The 10,905-nt window shown below is 39.2% G+C and overlaps 1 non-coding gene across 1 annotated transcript; it reads right to left on the bottom strand.

Moving 5' to 3' along the window:
* Nucleotides 1–2,574: 2,574 nt before the first annotated feature.
* Nucleotides 2,575–2,682, bottom strand: LOC148567109 (small nucleolar RNA R71). Its single transcript, XR_015882820.1, has one exon. It is a non-coding gene; the product is annotated as a small nucleolar RNA R71 (small nucleolar RNA).
* Between the last annotated feature and the right edge of the window lie 8,223 nt (nt 2,683–10,905).

Below are 10,905 nucleotides of genomic sequence, written 5' to 3'. Positions count from 1 at the left end.
ACGACCCAGTGCACTTGCTGGTTAGTTGTGCGAAGTTGTGAAGTTATCTTTGGAACATGGTATTGTGCACCAGTTATTGGCGCCATTGCCAGGGAGAGAACGAACAACAAATTTTACAACCTCAGAGTAATAATTTCGCATACCAAGTTTTTGGCGCCGTTGCCGGGGATTGTTCGAGTTTGGACAACTGACGGTTCATCCTGTTGCTCAGATTAGGTAATTTTCTTCTTATTTTGTTTTCAAAAAGTTTTCAAAAATTTTTCAAAAATATTTCCTTCTTTTTTGTTTTTCCCAATTAATATTTGAAAAAAAAATATTTTCAAAAAAATATATATATATATTTTTCTTCAGAATTTTTAAGAATGAATTCTAGTGTTTCATGAAGCATGTAGAAGCCTGGCTGACTGTAGAGCCATGTCTAAATTCATTTAGACTAAGGCTTCCAAACCATCATCACAAGAGCAAGCTAGCTGTTCCTAATCCACCTGCTGTTGTATGACTGATTTGTATCTTCTAAAGCTTAGCTGGCTATTAAGCCATGTCTAACCCTCAGATTGGAGCTTTAGACTAAAGAGCACAAGATTCCTAGAATTCATATTAAAAATTTTGGAATCCTTATTTTTCTTTTTCACATTAATTTTCGAAAAATCCAAAAAAAAAATTTAAAAAATCATAAAAATCAAAAATATTTTGTGTTTCTTGTTTGAGTCTTGAGTCAGATTTTAAGTTTGGTGTCAATTGCATGTTCATCTTGCATTTTTCGAAAAAATCATGCATTCATAATGTTCTTCATGATCTTCAAGTTATTTTTGATAAGTCTTCTTGTTTGATCTTGATGTTTTTTATGTTTTGTGTCTTTTCTTATTTTTCATGTGCATTTTTGCATTCATAGTGTCTGAACATGAAAGGTTTCTAAGTTTGGTGTCTTGCATGTTTCCTTTGCATTGAAAATTTTTCAAAAATATGTTCTTGATGTTCATCATGACCTTCAAAGTGTTCTTGGTGTTCATCTGGACATTCATAGCATTCTTGCATGCATTCATTGTTTTGATCCATAACTTTCATGCATTGAGTCTTTTTCATGTTTTTCTCTCTCATCATTAAAAATTCAAAAATAAAAAAAATATCTTTCCTTTTTTCTCTCATAAATTTCGAAAATTTGAGCTGACTTTTTCAAAACTTTTTAAAATTTAGTTGTTTCTTATGAGTCAAATCAAATTTTCAATTTAAAAATCTTATCTTTTTCAAAATCTTTTTCAAAAATCATATCTTTTTCATTTTTCTTAGTCATTTTCGAAAATATCTTCAACATTAATGTTTTGATTCAAAAATTTCAAGTTTGTTACTTACTTGTTAAGAAAGATTCAAACTTTAAGTTCTAGAATCATATCTTGTGATTTCTTGTGAATCAAGTCATTAATTGTGATTTTAAAAATCAAACCTTTTTCAAAACTAATTTCAATCATATCTTTTCAAAAAATATCTTTTTATCTTATCTTTTTCAAAATCATATCTTGTTAATCATATCTTTTTAAAACATATCTTTTTCAAAAATTTGATTTTAAAATATCTTTTCTAACTTCTTATCTTTTTATCTTCTCAAAATTGATTTTCAAATTTGTTTCAACTAACTAATTGACTTTTTGTTTGTTTCTTATCTTTTTCAAAACCACCTAACTACTCTTCCCTCTCTAATTTTCGAAAATACCTCCCTCTTTTTCAAAAAATTCTTTTTAATTAATTAATTGTTTAAATTTCAATTTTAATTTTAATTCTCCTTTAATTTTCGAAAATCATTAACTCCTTTTCAAAAATTATTTTCGAAAATTCTCTTCTCTCTCTCATCCTCTTCTATTTATTTATTCATTTACTAACACTTCTCTTCATCTCAAATCATTGCTCTTATCCTCACCCTTGTGTTTGGATTATCCATTCTTCTTCACTCTTATTCCCTTTTCTTCTTCTACTAACAACAAGGGAACCTCTATACTCTGGTAAAAAGGATCCCTATTATTATTTTTCTGTTCCCTTCTCTTTCATATGAGCAGGAGCAAGGACAAGAACATTCTTGTTGAAGCAGATCCTGAACCTGAAAGGACTCTGAAAAGGAAATTAAGAGAAGCTAAAATACAACAATTCAGAGACAACCTTACAGGAATTTTCGAACAGGAAGAAGAGATGGCAGCCGAAAATAATAATAATGCAAGGAGGATGCTTGGTGACTTTACTGCACCTAATTCCAATATACATGGAAGAAGCATCTCCATTCCTACCATTAGAGCAAACAATTTTGAGCTGAAACCTCAATTAGTTTCTCTAATGCAACAAAACTGCAAGTTTCATGGACTTCCATCTGAAGATCCTTTTTAGTTCTTAACTGAATTCTTGCATATCTGTGATACTGTTAAGACTAATGGAGTAGATCCTGAAGTCTACAGGCTCATGCTTTTCCCGTTTGTTGTAAGAGACAGAGCTAGAATATTGTTGGATTCTCAACCTAAAGATAGCCTGAACTCTTGGGATAAGCTGGTCAAGGCTTTCTTAGCCAAGTTTTTTCTTCCTCAAAAGCTGAGTAAGCTTAGAGTGGATGTTCAAACCTTCAGACAGAAAGTAGGTGAATCCCTCTATGAAGCTTGGGAGAGATACAAGGAACTGACCAAAAAGTGTCCTTCTGACATGCTTTCAGAATGGACCATCCTGGATATATTCTATGATGGTCTGTCTGAATTAGCTAAGATGTCATTGGATACTTCTGCAGGTGGATCCATTCACCTAACGAAAACACCTGCAGAAGCTCAAGAACTTATTGACATGGTTGCTAATAACCAGTTCATGTACACTTCTGAGAGGAATCCTGTGAGTAATGGGACGCCTCAGAAGAAGGGAGTTCTTGAAATTGATACTCTAAATGCCATATTGGCTCAGAACAAAATATTGACTCAGCAAGTCAATATGATTTCTCAGAGTCTAAATGGAATGCAAGTTGCATCCAATAGTACTCAAGAGGCATCTTCTGAAGAAGAGGCTTATGATCCTGAAAACCCTGCAATAGCAGAGGTGAATTACATGGGTGAACCATATGGAAACACCTATAATCCCTCATGGAGAAATCACCTAAATCTCTCATGGAAGGATCAACAAAAGCCTCAACAAGGCTTTAATAATGGTGGAAGAAATAGGTTTAGCAATAGCAAGCCTTTTCCATCATCCACTCAGCAACAGACAGAGAACTCTGAACAAAATACCTCTAATTTAGCAAACTTAGTCTCTGATCTATCTAAGGCCACTGTGAGTTTCATGAATGAAACAAGGTCCTCCATTAGAAATTTGGAAGCATAAGTGGGCCAGTTGAGTAAAAGGATCACTGAAATCCCTCCAAGTACTCTCCCAAGTAATACAGAAGAAAATCCAAAAGGAGAGTGCAAGGCCGTTGAATTGACCATCATGGCCGAACCCACAAGAGAAGAGAAGGACGTGAATCCCAAGGAGGAAGACCTCCTGGGACGTCCAGTGATCAATAAGGAGTTTCCCTCTGAGGAACCAAAGGACTATGAGGCTCATCTAGAGACCATAGAGATTCCATTAAACCTCCTTATGCCATTCATGAGTTCTGATGAGCATTCTTCTTCTGAAGAGAATGAGGATGTCACTGAAGAACAAGTTGCCAAGTTTCTTGGTGCAATCATGAAGCTGAATGCCAATTTATTTGGTAATGAGACTTGGGGAGATGAACCTCCTCTGTTCACCAATGAACTAAATGCATTGGATCAACTGAGATTGCCTCAGAAGAAACAGGATCCTGGAAAGTTCCTAATACCTTGTACCATAGGCACCATGACCTTTGAGAAGGCTCTATGTGACCTTGGGTCAGGAATAAACCTCATGCCACTCTCTGTAATGGAGAAACTGGGAATCTTTGAGGTACAAGCTACTAAAATCTCATTAGAGATGGCAGACAATTCCAGAAAACAGGCTTATGGACAAGTAGAGGACATATTAGTAAAGGTTGAAGGCCTTCACATCCCTGTTGATTTCATAATCCTAGATACTGGGAAGGATGAGGATGAATCCATCATCCTTGGAAGACCCTTCCTAGCTACAGCAAGAACTGTGATTGATGTTGACAGAGGTGAACTAGTCATTCAAATGAATAAGGAATCCCTTGTGTTTAAAACACAAGGTCATCCTTCTGTAAACATGGAAAAGAGGCACAGTAAGCTTCTCTCAAAACAGAGTCAACCAGAGCCCCCACAGTCAAACTCTAAGTTTGGTGTTGGGAGGCCACAACCAAACTCTAAGTTTGGTGTTGAACTCCCATATCCAAACTCTAAGTTTGGTGTTGGGAAGTCTCAACAATGCTCTGAACATCTGTGAGGCTCCATGAGCCCACTGTCAAGCTATTGACATTAAAGAAGCGCTTGTTGGAAGGCAACCTAATTTTTATTTATCTAATTTTAATTTATTTTTATCGTTATTTCATGTTTTATTAGGTTCATGATCATGTGGAGTCACAAAATAAATATAAAAATTGAAAACGGAATCAAAAACAGCAGAAGAAAAATCACACCTTGGAGGAGGATCTTACTGGCGTTTAAACGCCAGTAAGGAGCATCTGGCTGGCGTTCAACGCCAGAACAGAGCATGGATCTGGCGTTGAACGCCAGAAACAAGCAGCATCCTGGCGTTCAGACGCCAGAAATGCACACTGAGGAAGAGCTGGCGCTGAACGCCAGAAACAAGCATCTGGCTGGCGTTCAACGCCAGAAATATACTGCATCTGGGCGCTGAACGCCTAGAACAAGCATCAATTCGGCGTTTAAACGCTAGAATTGCATGCAAAGGCATTTTACATGCCTAATTGGTGCAGGGATGCAAATCCTTGACACCTCAGGATCTGTGGATCCCACAGGATCAACTCAGCATCTGTGGACCCCACAGGATCCCCACCTACCACCACTCACTCTCCTTCCTCTTCTCAATGTTCATCCTCTCTTCCCAATAAACACTCTTCCCTAAAACTCTTCACCAATCACCTCAATCTCTCTTCCCTATCACCAGTTCACCACTCACATCCATCCACTCTTCCCCATAAACCTACCTCATAAACTCCACCTACCTTCAAAATTCAAAATCAATTTCCCACCTAAACCCACCCTATATGGCCGAAACTAAACCCCCCTCCCCTCCCTATATAAAGCCCTCCATTCTTCCTCATTTTCACACAACACAACCTTCTCTTCCCCTTCTTGGCCGAATACACCTCTCCCTCCTCTCCTCTATATTTTCTTCTTCTTCTTCATCTATTCTTTCTTCTCTTGCTCGAGGGCGAGCAATATTCTAAGTTTGGTGTGGTAAAAGCATAAGCTTTTTGTTTTTCCATTACCATTGATGGCACCCTGGAGAATCCTCTAGAAAAGGGAAAGGGAAGACAAAAGCTTCCACCTCCGAGTCATGGGAGATGGAAAGATTCATCTCCAAAGCTTATCAAGACCACTTCTATGATGTTGTGGCCAAGAAGAAGGTGATCCCCGAGGTCCCTTTCAAGCTCAAGAGAAATGAGTATCCAGAGATCCGATATGAAATCCAAAGAAGAGGTTGGGAAGTTCTAACAAACCCCATCCAACAAGTCGGCATCCGAATGGTGCAAGAGTTCTATGCCAATGCATGGATCACTAAGAACCATGATCAAAGTAAAAACTCGAACCCAAAGAAGTATCTCACCATGGTTCGGGGAAAATACTTAGATTTTAGTCCGGAAAATGTGAGGTTGGCGTTTGACTTGCCTATGATGCAAGGAGATGCACGCCCCTACACTAGAAGGGTCAATTTTGATCAAAGGTTGGACCAAGTCCTCACGGACATATGTGTGGAAGGAGCTCAATGGAAGATTGACTCAAAAGGCAAACCGGTTCAACTTAGAAGACTGGACCTCAAGCCTGTGGCTAGAGGATGGTTGGAGTTCATCCAACGCTCCATCATCCCCACTAGCAACCGATCTGAAGTTACTGTGGATCGGGCCATCATGATTCATAGCATCATGATTGGTGAGGAAGTAGAAGTTCATGAAGTCATCTCCCTTGAACTCTACAAAATAGCTGAAAAGTCCTCCCCCTTGGCAAGGCTAGCTTTCCCTCATCTTATTTGCCATCTATGTTACTCAGCTGGAGCTTTCATAGAAGGAGACATTCCCATTGAGGAAGAGAAGCCCATCACTAAGAAAAGGATGGAGCAACACAAGAGAGCCCACTCATGGAGCTCAAGAAACGCATGAGGAAGCTCACCATCAAGAAATCCCTGAGATACCTCAAGGGATGCACTTTCCTCCACAGAATTTTTGGGAGAAAATCAACACCTCCCTAGGAGAATTAAGTTCCAACATGGGACAATTAAGGGTGGAACATCAAGAGCACTCCATTATCCTTCATGAAATTAGAGAAGATCAAAGAGCAATGAGGGAGGAGCAACAAAGACAAGGAAGAGACATAGAAGAGCTCAAGGACATCATTGGTTCCTTAAGAAGGAAACACCACCATCACTAAGGTGGACTCATTCCTTGTTCTTGAATTTTTTATTTTTCGTTTTCTTATGTTAAATATTTATCTATGTTTGTGTCTTTATTACATGATCATTAGTGTCTAAGTGTCTATGCCTTAAAGTAGTGAATATGAATCCATCACCTCTCTTAAATGAAAAATGTTTTAATTCAAAAGAACAAGAAGTACATGAGTTTCGAATTTATCCTTGAACTTAGTTTAATTATATTGATGTGGTGACAATGCTTCTTGTTTTCTGAATGAATGCTTGAACAGTGTATATGTCTTTTGAAGTTGTTGTTTAAGAATGTTAAATATGTTGGCTCTTGAAAGAATGATGACAAGGAGATATGTTATTTGATAATCTGAAAAATCATAAAAATGATTCTTGAAACAAGAAAAAGCAGTGAATACAAAAGCTTGCAAAAAAATATATACATATAGCGAAAAGAAATAAAAAAAAAAGAGAAAAAGCAAGCAGAAAAAGCCAAAAGCTCTTAAAACCAAGAGGCAAGAGCAAAAAGCCAATAACCCTTAAACCAAAAGGCAAGGGTAATAAAAAGGATCCCAAGGCTTTGAGCATCAGTGGATAGGAGGGCCTAAAGGAATAAAATCCTGGCCTAAGCGGCTGAACCAAGCTGTCCCTAACCATGTGCTTGTGGCGTGAAGGTGTCAAGTGAAAACTTGAGACTGAGCGGTTAAAGTCAAGGTCCAAAGCAAAAGAAGAGTGTGCTTAAGAACCCTGGACACCTCTAATTGGGAACTTTAGCAAAGCTGAGTCACAATCTGAAAAGGTTCACCCAATTATGTGTCTGTGGCATTTATGTATCAGGTGGTAGTACTGGAAAACAAAGTGCTTAGGGCCACGGCCAAGACTCATAAAGTAGCTGTGTTCAAGAATCAACATACTGAACTAGGAGAATCAATAACACTATCTGAACTCTGAGTTCCTATAGATACCAATCATTCTGAACCTCAATGGATAAAGTGAGATGCCAAAACTATTCAAGAGGCAAAAAGCTACAAGTCCCGCTCATCTGATTGGAGCTATGTTTCATTGATAGTTTGGAATTTATAGTATATTCTCTTATTTTTATCCTATTTGATTTTCAGTTGCTTGGGGACAAGCAACAATCTAAGTTTGGTGTTGTGATGAGCGGATAATTTAGTAGGATCTAGTTACTTTTAGGGATATTTTCATTAGTTTTTATGTTAAATTTACATTTCTGGACTTTACTATGAGTTTGTGTGTTTTTCTGTGATTTCAGGTATTTTCTGGCTGAAATTGAGGGACTTGAGCAAAAATCAGATTCAGAGGTAGAAGAAGGACTGCTGATGCTGTGGGATTCTGACCTCCCTGCACTCAAAGTGGATTTTCTGGAGCTACATAACTCAAAATGGCGCGTTTTTAATTGCTTTGGAAAGTAGACATCCAGGGCTTTCCAGAAATATATAATAGTTCATACTTTGTCCTAGTTTAGACGACGCAAAAGGACGTTGAACGCCAGTTCTACGCTGCAGTCTAGAGTTAAACGCCAGAAACACGTCACGAACCAGAGTTGAACGCCAGAAACACGTTACAAACTGGCGTTCAACTCCAGAAGAAGCCTCTGCACGTGTAACATTCAAGCTCAGCCCAAGCACACACCAAGTGGGCCTCGGAAGTAGATTTATGCATCAATTACTTACTTTTGTAAACCCTAGTAGCTAGTTTAGTATAAATAGGACTTCTTACTATTGTATTAGACATCTTATGACCTTTAGTTTCATCTATTGATCACGCTTGGGGGCTGGCCATTCGGCCATGCCTGGACCTTCTTTACTTATGTATTTTCAACGGTAGAGTTTTTGCACTCCATAGATTAAGGTGTGGAGCTCTGCTGTTCCTCATGATTTAATGCAAAGTACTACTGTTTTTCTATTCAATTCAACTTATTCCGCTTCTAAGATATCCATTCGCTCCCAAGAACATGATGAATATGATGATTATGTGACGCTCATCATTATTCTCACTCATGAACGCGTGCCTGACAAACACTTCCATTCTACATGCAAACAAGCTAGAATGAATATCTCTTAGATATCTAATACAGGGGACCGAGTCTGAGATATTAGAATCTTTGTGGTATAAGTTAGAACCCATGGATGGCCATTCCTGAGATCCGGAAAGTTTAAACCTTGTCTGTGGTATTCTGAGTAGGATCTGGGAAGGGATGGCTGTGACGAACTTCAAACTCGCGAGTACTGGGCGTAGTGACAGACGTAAAAGGAGGATGAATCCTATTCCAGCATGATCGAGAACCTCTAAATGATTAGCCATGCCGTGACAGAGTATTTGGACCATTTTCACAAGAGAGGATGGGATGTAGCCATTGACAACAGTGATGCCCTTACAGAAAGCTTGCCATGGAAAGGATTAAGATTGATTGGATGAAGACAGCGGGAAAGCAGAGAGTCAGAGGAACGAAAGCATCTCTATACGCTTATCTGAAATTCTCACCAATGATATACATAAGTATTTCTATCTTTATTTTCTGTTTATTTATTATTATTATTATTCGAAAACTCTATAACCATTGATATCTGCCTGACTGAGATTTACAAGGTGACCATAGCTTGCTTCATACCAACAATCTCCGTGGGATCGACCCTTACTCACGTAAGGTTTTATTACTTGGACGACCCAGTGCACTTGCTGGTTAGTTGTGCGAAGTTGTGAAGTTATGTTTGGAACATGGTATTGTGCACTAGTTATTGGCGCCATTGCCAGGGAGAGAACGAACAATAAATTTTACAACCTCAGAGTAACAATTTCGCATACCAGTCTGGCGTGCTACGCCCCTTGTATGTGCTTCACTCTCTTTTCTGGATAATAGAACTGGCATGCCATGCCCAGTGTGTGGCGTGCCACACCCATTGAGAACCTTCTTCACTTCTCTGGGAAATAGAACTGGCGTGCCACGCCCAGCATTCAAGTGGCACGCCCAGGTGAGTAATGAGAGTTGGCGTGCCACGCCTTCAGTCTCAAGTGGGATGCCCAGCTTTGCTTGCCCTTTTCTAGCATTGGCGTGCCATGCCTGGGTCTTCAAGTGGCACGCCCAAGTGAGGATGAGAGCTTGGCGTGCCACGCCTTCGACACCAAGTGCATGCCCAGCTTTGCTTGGGTTTTCTCTAGTGTTAGCGTGCCACGCTAGGGTCTTCAAGTGCTACGCCCAAGTGAGGATGAGAGCTTGGCGTACCACGCCTTCGACACCAAGTGGCACGCCCAAGTGCTTGGACCCTCAACCTCTTCTCTGGAAACTTTTACTGGCGTGCTACGCCTTGATACTCAAGTGGCACGCCCACTTTAATGTGGCTCTCCTAAGCTTGGTGTGCCACGTCTGGGTCTTCAAGTGGCATGCCCAAGTGATGGTTTGAAGCTGGCATGCCACGCCTTCGATACCAAGTGGCACGTCCAAGTGGTTGTCCCTTCTGGATTGATGAATTGAATGGTTCAAGTGGCACGCCCATAATGGGTGATGGACTTGGCGTGCCACGGCTAGCTCCTGGCGTGCCACGCCCATGTAAAAGATTCAATCATGCTTCCCTGGAAATCATTACTGGCGTGCCCCGCCCAGTTTCTGGCGTGCCACGCCCACACAATTTCATGGCATTTGTTCCAAGTGGCACGCCAGTTTCACAAGCCCAGCTTTGTTTTCTTCCCTTTTTGTTGCTCTTTTCACCTGAAATTCAGCACAAACCCATTTCAAAGCAAAGTACCATAATATTCATCAATTAGTTCATGAATTACAATGCTCAAATGAGATTATGCTCTTTTATAGTCCTTTTTAGGCAAAAAAGGGTAAATGATGCAAGTCATCAAATAACATAACTCACTTCCTCAAATTCGTTTGAAGTCTTTAAAACCTTAGCTTCTCGATTTGAGTAATAAAAATAGAATCTAAGCCAAACCAAATCGTATAATCAACTACTCTGAACGCATTTCCAAAACCATCTCTTTTACTTAAACCAAAACCAAGTCCAACACCATGATAAAATCTAAAACGTTTCCGGCGGCTCGGAGATCATTTTAGTTTTGCTAAACCAGAATTCAAAGAATACTCTAAACCTTCCCTAAAATGTCAAAAATTGAAATTTGTAAATCGAAATCCAAGTTCTTTCAAAGTCACTAAAATTTCTATAACTGAAACCTTTAAGTCAAATTCAACAACATAAACCGTGTTTAAGTCAAATCCAAAAAAACATAAACTCCTTCCACCCTTTAAACAGCTTTAAAACATAATTCTCTTCCAAATGACTTGCACCCAAAAATATAATGCTTTTCTCAGGAAACAAAGCTAAGGCATAACCTTCTTTTCAAAGATTCTTTTCA

The sequence above is a fragment of the Arachis ipaensis genome, chromosome B4 (assembly GCF_059453495.1).
Source record: "Arachis ipaensis isolate K30076 ecotype BB chromosome B4, ASM5945349v1, whole genome shotgun sequence".
Classification (NCBI taxonomy): domain Eukaryota; kingdom Viridiplantae; phylum Streptophyta; class Magnoliopsida; order Fabales; family Fabaceae; genus Arachis; species Arachis ipaensis.
This window is presented reverse-complemented; position numbering and strand designations above follow the sequence as displayed.